Raw genomic sequence first — 8496 nt, forward strand, 5'->3', positions numbered from 1 at the left:
TTTTTAGGGAAAGGTTAAGTGCCACGCCATCCCTTTATCTGCTCCCCCCCCCCCCCCCCTCACTCCTCTGGCCTTTCACTGCTCCACAGCCTCTCAAAGAATTTCCCTCTGTTACCTTTTTATTTTTATTTTTTTAGGACTTTCTAATTTCTAAGATCAGATCATAAAGATTGATAAACTGAACCGGCAAAAACAATAGATCCTCCTCTGTCAATTCATGCAAGAACACACACACACACACACACACACGCACACACACACACACACACACAGCCCTCGCTGTCATTTAGCAGCATCCTCTTCAGCAACGCGCTCGCAAGATGGATGCCCCCTCGCACACATTTATCTGCCAGCGCTGCGGTGCTTTATTATCTAATTTTGACAGCCCAGTCCCGCCCATTGTGCCGCTGCTCTGCTGCCAACGTTCCCCCCAGGGACAGTCTGGGCGAGGCCTTTGCTGAACCCAATCGCAAAGTGCTAAACGCGCAGTGCGGCTCGAATGCTAATTTACTGTAACCAACCTGCTGTAAGACCTCCTGTCATTGCAGCAGAGTTTTCTGTCCTGCCCTTTTACTAGTTACTGCCCTCACCACCGACACACACACACACACACACACACACACACACACACAGACCAGGCCTCACTCTGGTGCATAAGTTTTAATTTTCTCTAGTCCATAAAAATCTGCATTTTCACTCCTGTCCAGAGTCTTACTTGAAAAATAAAAAAAGATGATTTGGGGGGAGGGAGTCTGCACCTGAGGCGGAGATGACAAGACAAGATTGAAATGTGTGTGCAGCTCTGCCAGTCGCCTGAGATGAGGGATGGCTGTTCGCTCTCTCCCGGGTCTGAGTGGATGAAACATTAAGCCACCTTAGGATAACTGATGGTGGCTTGATGAATGGTTGTAGTTAGCATCACGGCCATTCATCACCACACAGAGAATGATTGTGATTCATCAAATTCATGGGTTTGTATTAGAATTAGCCTGTGCTTGTTTTTCCAGCTCCCCTGGACTGTGAGGCCTGTCATCAGACTCTGACGGCTGGCCTCATCAGCCTGTCATACTTTGCCTTGACAGGTAATGGCATGTGACAGAAATGTATTTAGGTGATGCCTGGCATTTTCAGACAACTCCATGGTCTCCTACTTTTAAACTTCACACAGTTTCCTCATTATTGTGAGGTTTTTGATTCATCTGTGATCAGGAGGCGGGTCAACACCGTTTCCCCAAATACTGTTCAACTTCTTTTCCGAATCATTAATAAACTGCCTTCAGTCCAGACACAGGAAACCAGCCTGAGTCCACAGACCAGTCAGTCAGTCAGTCAGTCAGTCAGTGGTGTATGTTTTGACACAGTTTCTCTTCCGTCTTCCCAGAATTCAGCAAACAACAGTTCACACTATATTCACACCTATGGAATATATGGACTAGAAAAACTGTCCTCCACCGCATCGACTGCTGAGATTAGACCCCCCCCCCCTCTGACCCCGTGACCCTGAAAAAGATTAGGTGGAGAGAATTTTATACAATGTAATACAGAACTCAGTGGAACTGCTAAACTAATGTCTAATGTTTACAAGTAAATGCTGAGGCCACCAATGAGCTTCTTGCAATGTTCTCAAAATATCATCACCTGTATAATGCAACCTTATTAAACTCAGTTTACTCATTCTACTGTATAGTCTGAGCAGGACTGTTCTAAAAGCTCTAACATAACTTCAGTGAACTGGTGCAGCTGCTGGTCAAGTACCAGCTGTTTTACACCAGGTGCATTACCAACGTTGTTCACTAAGTTACTGCAACGCTGAAGACGTTTACAGAGACGCTAAGGCAGAGCTGAGGGCTGTCGTTAGCCCACGTCGACTTCAGATTCTTTGGGATATTTTGCGTCCCCCCCCCCCACACGAATCAGATAATCCTCATTTTATGTCCTCCCTCCACTACTGTCATGTGGCGCTTCAGCCATTGAATTGGTAATTTCATTTCAGTTCCCCCTCATCCCCCCCCTATGGCCTGGAGTCCTAAAAGCCCCCCCGAGCCCCCCACACCCCTTTCCTTCCCCAATCCTTACATGCAGAGCCCGCATTTGGTCAAAATTGCCTAAACCCTGAGCTATTGTAATTTCTGAAGAGGCTGCCGAGTGGTGCTTAGAAGCAGGGGGTGTGGGGGGAGGAGGGGAGAGTCGGAGTGGAAAAAAAAAAAGAAGAGGCTGTAATGGCAATGGCATTGAGCATGCAGGAGCTGGATGAGTGCGGGGATGGGTGTGGAGGACGGATGGAAGGATGGGTGGATGGGAAGGCGCTGTTAAGTGCTCTCGTGGAGGAGACCAACCCTCCCTCCCTCTCACTGGTCGGTCGCAGCCTCGCTCTTTTTATTCTTACCCTCTTTGAAGCTATTACCCTTTCACCTGGACAAGCTCATCACGTTTTTACTCCGGTCACTGCCACCACTCAAACGTCCCGGCATTCTGACCGCGACTGTAAAAGGGAGAAGCTGAAGTAGACGTACTTCTGCAGAAACGGAGACAAAAACGAACAACCTGAACTATTTGGAACACGTGTGGTTCTAATCTGAATGTGAGCTAAGAGGCTAAGAGTTACTTCTTCACAGCATCAGTGATCAGTAGTCCAGATATCGTTAGGACCAGTAGCCCAGATATCGTTTGCTAGTAGCATATAATATTTTAAAAACTATAGAAGATACAGTTGCACAGAAAATGTGACGTACATCAAGTTAGCCAGGAACATCCAGTTCTAAATGGATCTGAATCAGCACAGGCAGACTGGAACATTTTAAAGTTATCTGATAAACTCCCTGATTTTTGGCTCACAAATAATTCTATACAAGAAGCAAGTACGATATATCCTGTTGTTGCATCCCTGGCCTATTTCGACCTCATCTCTCCAAAGAAAGCTACCATAAAAAAGTCCTTTGAAAGTTACAACAACTTCCTTCAACAATCCCTTCACCATTTACTTTTATTTTTTATCCCAAACAAACAACTCAAAAGAGAAGAATTCTGTTCTGTTCTCCATCTTGAGAATAAATGTCCCGTTAACAAAGCAAAGCCAAATATATACACACTTCATGACAAACTCACTACTGACCAGTGACAGGATCAGTTGAAGAGGTGAGGAGGAAGAGAAGAGTTCAGGTTAGGGAGGGGTTTATGTACTGCTGCCCTCTCCTTGTCAACCAATCAGGATGAGCCTCCTCCAATCAGCCTCATCAGTGACACCTGCTGAGCTGACAGCACTAGAGACACGCCCCCTCTCTGAGACTGGGGGTCATAACACCTCCTCTTTCTTTATTTTTCAAAGTGTTTCAGTACAGAATGATTTCATTGTTTCATTAGTTTCAAATGTGACTTTTATATATGTGACTGTCGTGTTGTTTCAAGCCGCACGACGGTCCAACCATATGTTTGCCCTGCAGAATTAAACTCTATTAAACTACTATAGAATTCTAGTTACGGCTATAAAGTCATTAAAAGCCAAAGCTTCACTGAAAGGATTTTCTTATCTTCACAAAAGAAAAAAAAAAGGTTGCGTTCCTGCTGCATTATTGATATTTCAGTGTGTAGGTGTTGGTGTTGCCGGTTCACCTCCTGTGTGCAGTGTATGTGCTTCCACCAGGAGTAAATCCAGTAAACAGCCTCCAATGAGGCCCCTGTTTATAAGGAGATCACTCTGAACACTGTATTCAATATTAACTGAATGAATTAACATAGTATTATTTCTCACAAATAGACAAAAGGTTGGATTAGAAGAAAAATAAAAAAAATATTTCCAGCAGTGAAGGTTTGACCCAAGGCATGTGTCTTTGTTGTTGGTTTTCTTTTCTTTTTTTTAATTTATTAAAAGTGAGCAATTTAAAAACGGTCTTTCATTGCTGGTGTGCCCTGATGTGACATCACACACAGATGTAAAAGCACTCCACGTGAACATATGCACACACGCCGCAGCTCGCACGTGCACGTGTGCGCTCATGTCCAGGTGTGTGTGCCTGTCTGTCTACAGTTTGGACTCACACACGGTCCTGTCAGGGGTCTGTGCAGCTAATCTATATGCACTCTGTGACCTCCCCACTGCAAACCCTGCTAAATATATTATTCCCCAGGGCCTTTCATTGCTGCTTGGTGTCAGAAATCAATATGTATGAGGCGCGTAGATGGGAATTTCTAATAGATCTCTGCGGCCCCGCGCTGCTCTTCAATATCTGCCTTGGACTATTAGTGCCGGCTCAGTGGCGGTGAAATAACCGAGATAATCTTTTAAGGTACCTTTCTTAAGGTGGAACGGCGAATTCCCGCTCTCTGCATCCTCCCGCGTACACACACAGCGTCCTGGCGCCGAGGATTTATTCTCAGACGACGCTTGTTAAAAATATATCTGCATGATCTTTAGGATGTGGCCTGCCACGGAAAAAAAGACCGTTTTCTTTTTTTGTTGATGTGTTTAGGATCTTTGAGGTCAGGAAAACATGAGAACACAGAACAGCCGGTGTCTTGAATCTATTTATTATCATGAGGGATGTTTTTTTTTCTTCTTCTTCTATTTGGATGTTTGGATATCGTTGGAGTCAGTATACATCCGCCTGTGTATGTGTGTCTGGAGTGATGTGCCACGGCGCTAATTGCCCATATTCCTAATGCAGCGATGATTTGCTGTAGCACTTTGCTGCTGCTGCTGCTGCTGCTGCACAGGAACCTGACTTTAGTTTCTGTCTTTCTTTCCTCCACCACCTACAANCCACCTTTGCTGCCTCCCTCCCCACTCCGTTGAGGAGGAGAAGAAGAGACATCCGGCAGCGGCAGGCGGTAATGGGATTGGCAATAGAGGTGTAGGGATGGAGAGGAGGAGGGGAGGTAGAAAGAGAAGGGGGGAGGTGAGGGGAATGAGGGGTGGTGATGGTAGCTGGCTCAGACAGCGTGTGGTCTCAAGGGAGGGAGGGAGGTTGAAATTATTCCACGGTCACAGGCTTTTTTCCTGCTCTCCATCTTCGGGCGAGGACCTCTGTGTATAATCCTTGGAGCTCGCCTGCCTCGTATATCTGCCGTCCCTGAGACAAAGGTTATACCTCTCTCCTTCTACTGGCTGCTGACAGAGGAACGCCGACCTGCTCAATTACCACAACATCAACAGGAGCCGAGGAGAGAGATTAGTCACCCAAACCACATCTTTTATTTTATTTAAAAAAAAAATCCTTATAAAAAAATATTTAAATCAGTTGATAAATGATATAAAGACACTCCTGCCTGATCATTAATATTACTCTCTCTCTGCTCACTGTTTACTTCCCTCCCTGACACACTGGCCTGGAAAGGTGTGTAATTCCTCGTATTCACATTTGTTTCTTCCCTCCTTCCTGCTCTCCAGTGGAGCGACACTAGCCCACCGCCCTGACTCTGAGCACCCACTCCCCACAGAATAATTACCAAGCTCTTACTCCGTTTCACAGCTTAGGAATTACCAAACCCTGCAGGTTACAATAGTTCAGGTGGAATTATTAAGAAATGTAACAATTATTTTAAAAAAAAATTGATTTTTGTTTTAGCTTGCACAGTAAAGGCTGAAAAAAAAAACACCCAACCAAGGCAGGAAGAGAAAGCAGACGTACAGAGTTTCCTTCTTGGTCGTGATTGGCAGCGTCTTAGTTACGGAATTTAGTTGCACTGACACGATTCCCTCCGAGCACACACACACAAACAAACTACAAGCAATCCTTAGTCATGCTGCTCCTCTAGATAATCCCCCCCCCCAGGAACTAATACACAGGGATACAGCGTGGATGTACAGCCACTGGGGCACTGCGCCAGGGAGAGCAGACGGCAGCATGTGGACGTGTGTGTTTTTGTGTGTGTGTGACTTGATTAGAAAAAACATCAGGGAGAATTGGCTCCTGAAAGACAGGTGTCATGGCGTACGGTCACCTAATTACACCAGGTCTACCACAGTCATTAGGAGCTGTCAGTAACACGGGAGGATGCATCCATTAACAGCGGTCCACCGCTATCCACACAAACTCTGTTTGTTTACGCCTGCACCGCTGGTGTTTGCACGCCGTGCAGAACCAGCCCCGGCAGACGACCTTGACTTTGACCTGGATCGACTCTATTATCTATTTATTGAATTCAGTGTTTGGAAAAAAATCGGGGCATATAAACAAATGTGAGAAGAGTTGGAGTGACAAAATGGAAACCTGAACTTTTTCTAAACGCAGCCATGATGACAAGCTGCAGCCACAGGGTGATATGCCTGTATATATATATATATATATATATATGTATATATATATATATATATATATATATATTAGGGATGTCCAATAATTATCGGCCAATATTAGCATGATTATGTCATCTGTAAGAATCGTTATCGGTTCTTCCTCCCATAATGAAAACTCGATAACGGAATGCCTGGTTTCGCCAAATGATGTGAGCCCTAAAAGTAGTTTTGGGGATAAACTCTGTTTATTAACGTCAAAGTCACTAGATGGCAGCACTGCAGCTAATTTTATTTAACAACCAGGGGATTGTTTGCAGAATGTTAGTTCCAGCAATGTAATACACTGGTTCCTACAGATAAACAAATAAATATTACCAGGCCTATATCGGCATCGGTTGATATCGGAATTGGAAATTAAGTGTTTAGGAAATATCGGCATATCGGACCGTACTGTATAACTAAATTACTTGTGAAAATTAGTTTAGGGTCGGTTGAACTCTAGGACAGCAAAAGGGTTACTTTCTGAAAAGAAGTCACCTTCATGATGATGGGATTCAAACCCCTGACCCAACTAAAGTTTGGTCACATCAAGATGTCAGCGACCATTGTTGGAATTTAAGGTCTATCTAAGGTCATCAGTTGGTACAAGTTCATCATTACCTTCTGTAACGGAACGGAACGTTGGCTGATTACGTGGAACAGTGTGATCGGACTGGAACGAAAGATTAAAGCTGAGCGAGGTGGAGCACGTGTGGACGGTTCCTGTCTCGTCAGAACAAATGGAACCCACGCTGGAAAAAACCCGGCAGAACGCAGACAGTCCTCTGTGGATCTCCAGCACGGCACGACAGCGGGTATCACACATCCTGACTACGTCACACTGTGTTGACTAGCAGCCTGCTGCATTCTGTAACGGGATAGTCGACCACACACACGCACACACACGCACACGCACACACACGCACACACACACACCTTTCTTTGCCAGTCCCTTGTGTCTTCGCCTTTGAAGAGACACACGGGTGGCTGCGCTCCACTTGACATGTGGGCCTGTGTTTTCACCTCAGAGACAGAGGATGGGCTGGGGATGGTTGCCGCTTTGATGGCTTAATTATCGCCGTGGAAACAGAAGTGGTTTGAGAAAGAGAGCGAGCGAGCGGCGGAGGGCTTTATGTGCACGTGTTAGCAGCGCTGATAAGCTTGTATAGATCGTTAGCGTGAGTCCAAATGGCACCGAGGTCCCATAAGGCATATTAAATGTATGTGCTCTGGGGGGGGAGTCGGGGGGTCGGGTGACTGCGGCTCATTTAGGCTCAATAAATAAGGAGATATTTTACACAGTTGGTGAGTTAGCTCACCTAGAGTTGCGTCTCACGGCTAAACTGAAGGACAAGAACTAACGAGGACAATTAGCAGCTACAAAAAAATAAAAAAATCAATACTCAAATTGTGATCACAGAAAAAAAGACCCTTTCGAGATACCCAAAGCTGGGGATTTTTATTCTGTTATTTTGCTAGATTTTCAAACAGTAATTAAATTAAAATACATTTATTTTTTGAAAAATAAATCAAATTATGATCAATTTTCTTTTATCATAATGAGTTACCGAAGAAGAGCTCTGGATTAACCTCTTTATATTTTTTGGAAAATAATACGAAAAAAAATATGGTCTGTTGTTCATGTTTAATATAACTTTTTTGATTTTCTACAAAAATATTCTACAATTTCAGGGTGAAAATATTCCAGTCATTATAAACATTATAGAATTTTCCCAAAATTACAAACCATTGAAAGATACAGTTGTGTAATCTGCAGCGATGCTGCCCTCTACCTGCTTTTTCTCCGCACTTGAAAGCCCCCCCCAGCTCAGTCAGTGTCCTCCCACCCACTGCATTTTAGTGTTACAAAATTCATAGTGTATGTTAATTTATTCATAAAAACCTCCTCATTATTTATAGTGAACATCCAGTTTTTTTTTTTCTCTTCACGTTCAGATTATATTTCATGTTGTGAAAACCTTGACATCAGGTGACATCATTTGTTTAGTCCGTACTGAGTGGATGTAATAGGAGTTATGACCAGAACAACAATCTGAAAACAGCTGAAATATATAGTTAGTCAAAGCTTTTAAAGAAATACTTCTGAACTTACTTCAAATTAAAAATATATAATATATATATATCCATGAAGAAAATAAAAATATAACAAACATCCATCGAGCAGCGCAGCACCTGGGCAGCCCAGCAGGGAGGCGAGGCCGTTT

At 44.0% G+C, this 8496-nt stretch overlaps 1 long non-coding RNA gene across 1 annotated transcript in view; it reads right to left on the reverse strand.

Annotated features, from left to right (window-relative positions):
• Positions 1-3156, reverse strand: part of LOC112487490 (uncharacterized) — an 11372-nt gene extending 8216 nt beyond the window's left edge. Inside the window, exons 1-2 of the long non-coding RNA XR_003050618.1 lie at positions 3113-3156; positions 2387-2515 (exon numbers count right to left, since the gene is read on the reverse strand). This is a non-coding gene — a long non-coding RNA (uncharacterized LOC112487490). The remainder of the gene's footprint in view (positions 1-2386; positions 2516-3112) is intronic.
• Between the last annotated feature and the right edge of the window lie 5340 nt (positions 3157-8496).

This window comes from Cynoglossus semilaevis, chromosome 9 (genome assembly GCF_000523025.1).
Source record: "Cynoglossus semilaevis isolate Cse_v1.0 chromosome 9, Cse_v1.0, whole genome shotgun sequence".
Taxonomy (NCBI): Eukaryota; Metazoa; Chordata; class Actinopteri; order Pleuronectiformes; family Cynoglossidae; genus Cynoglossus; species Cynoglossus semilaevis.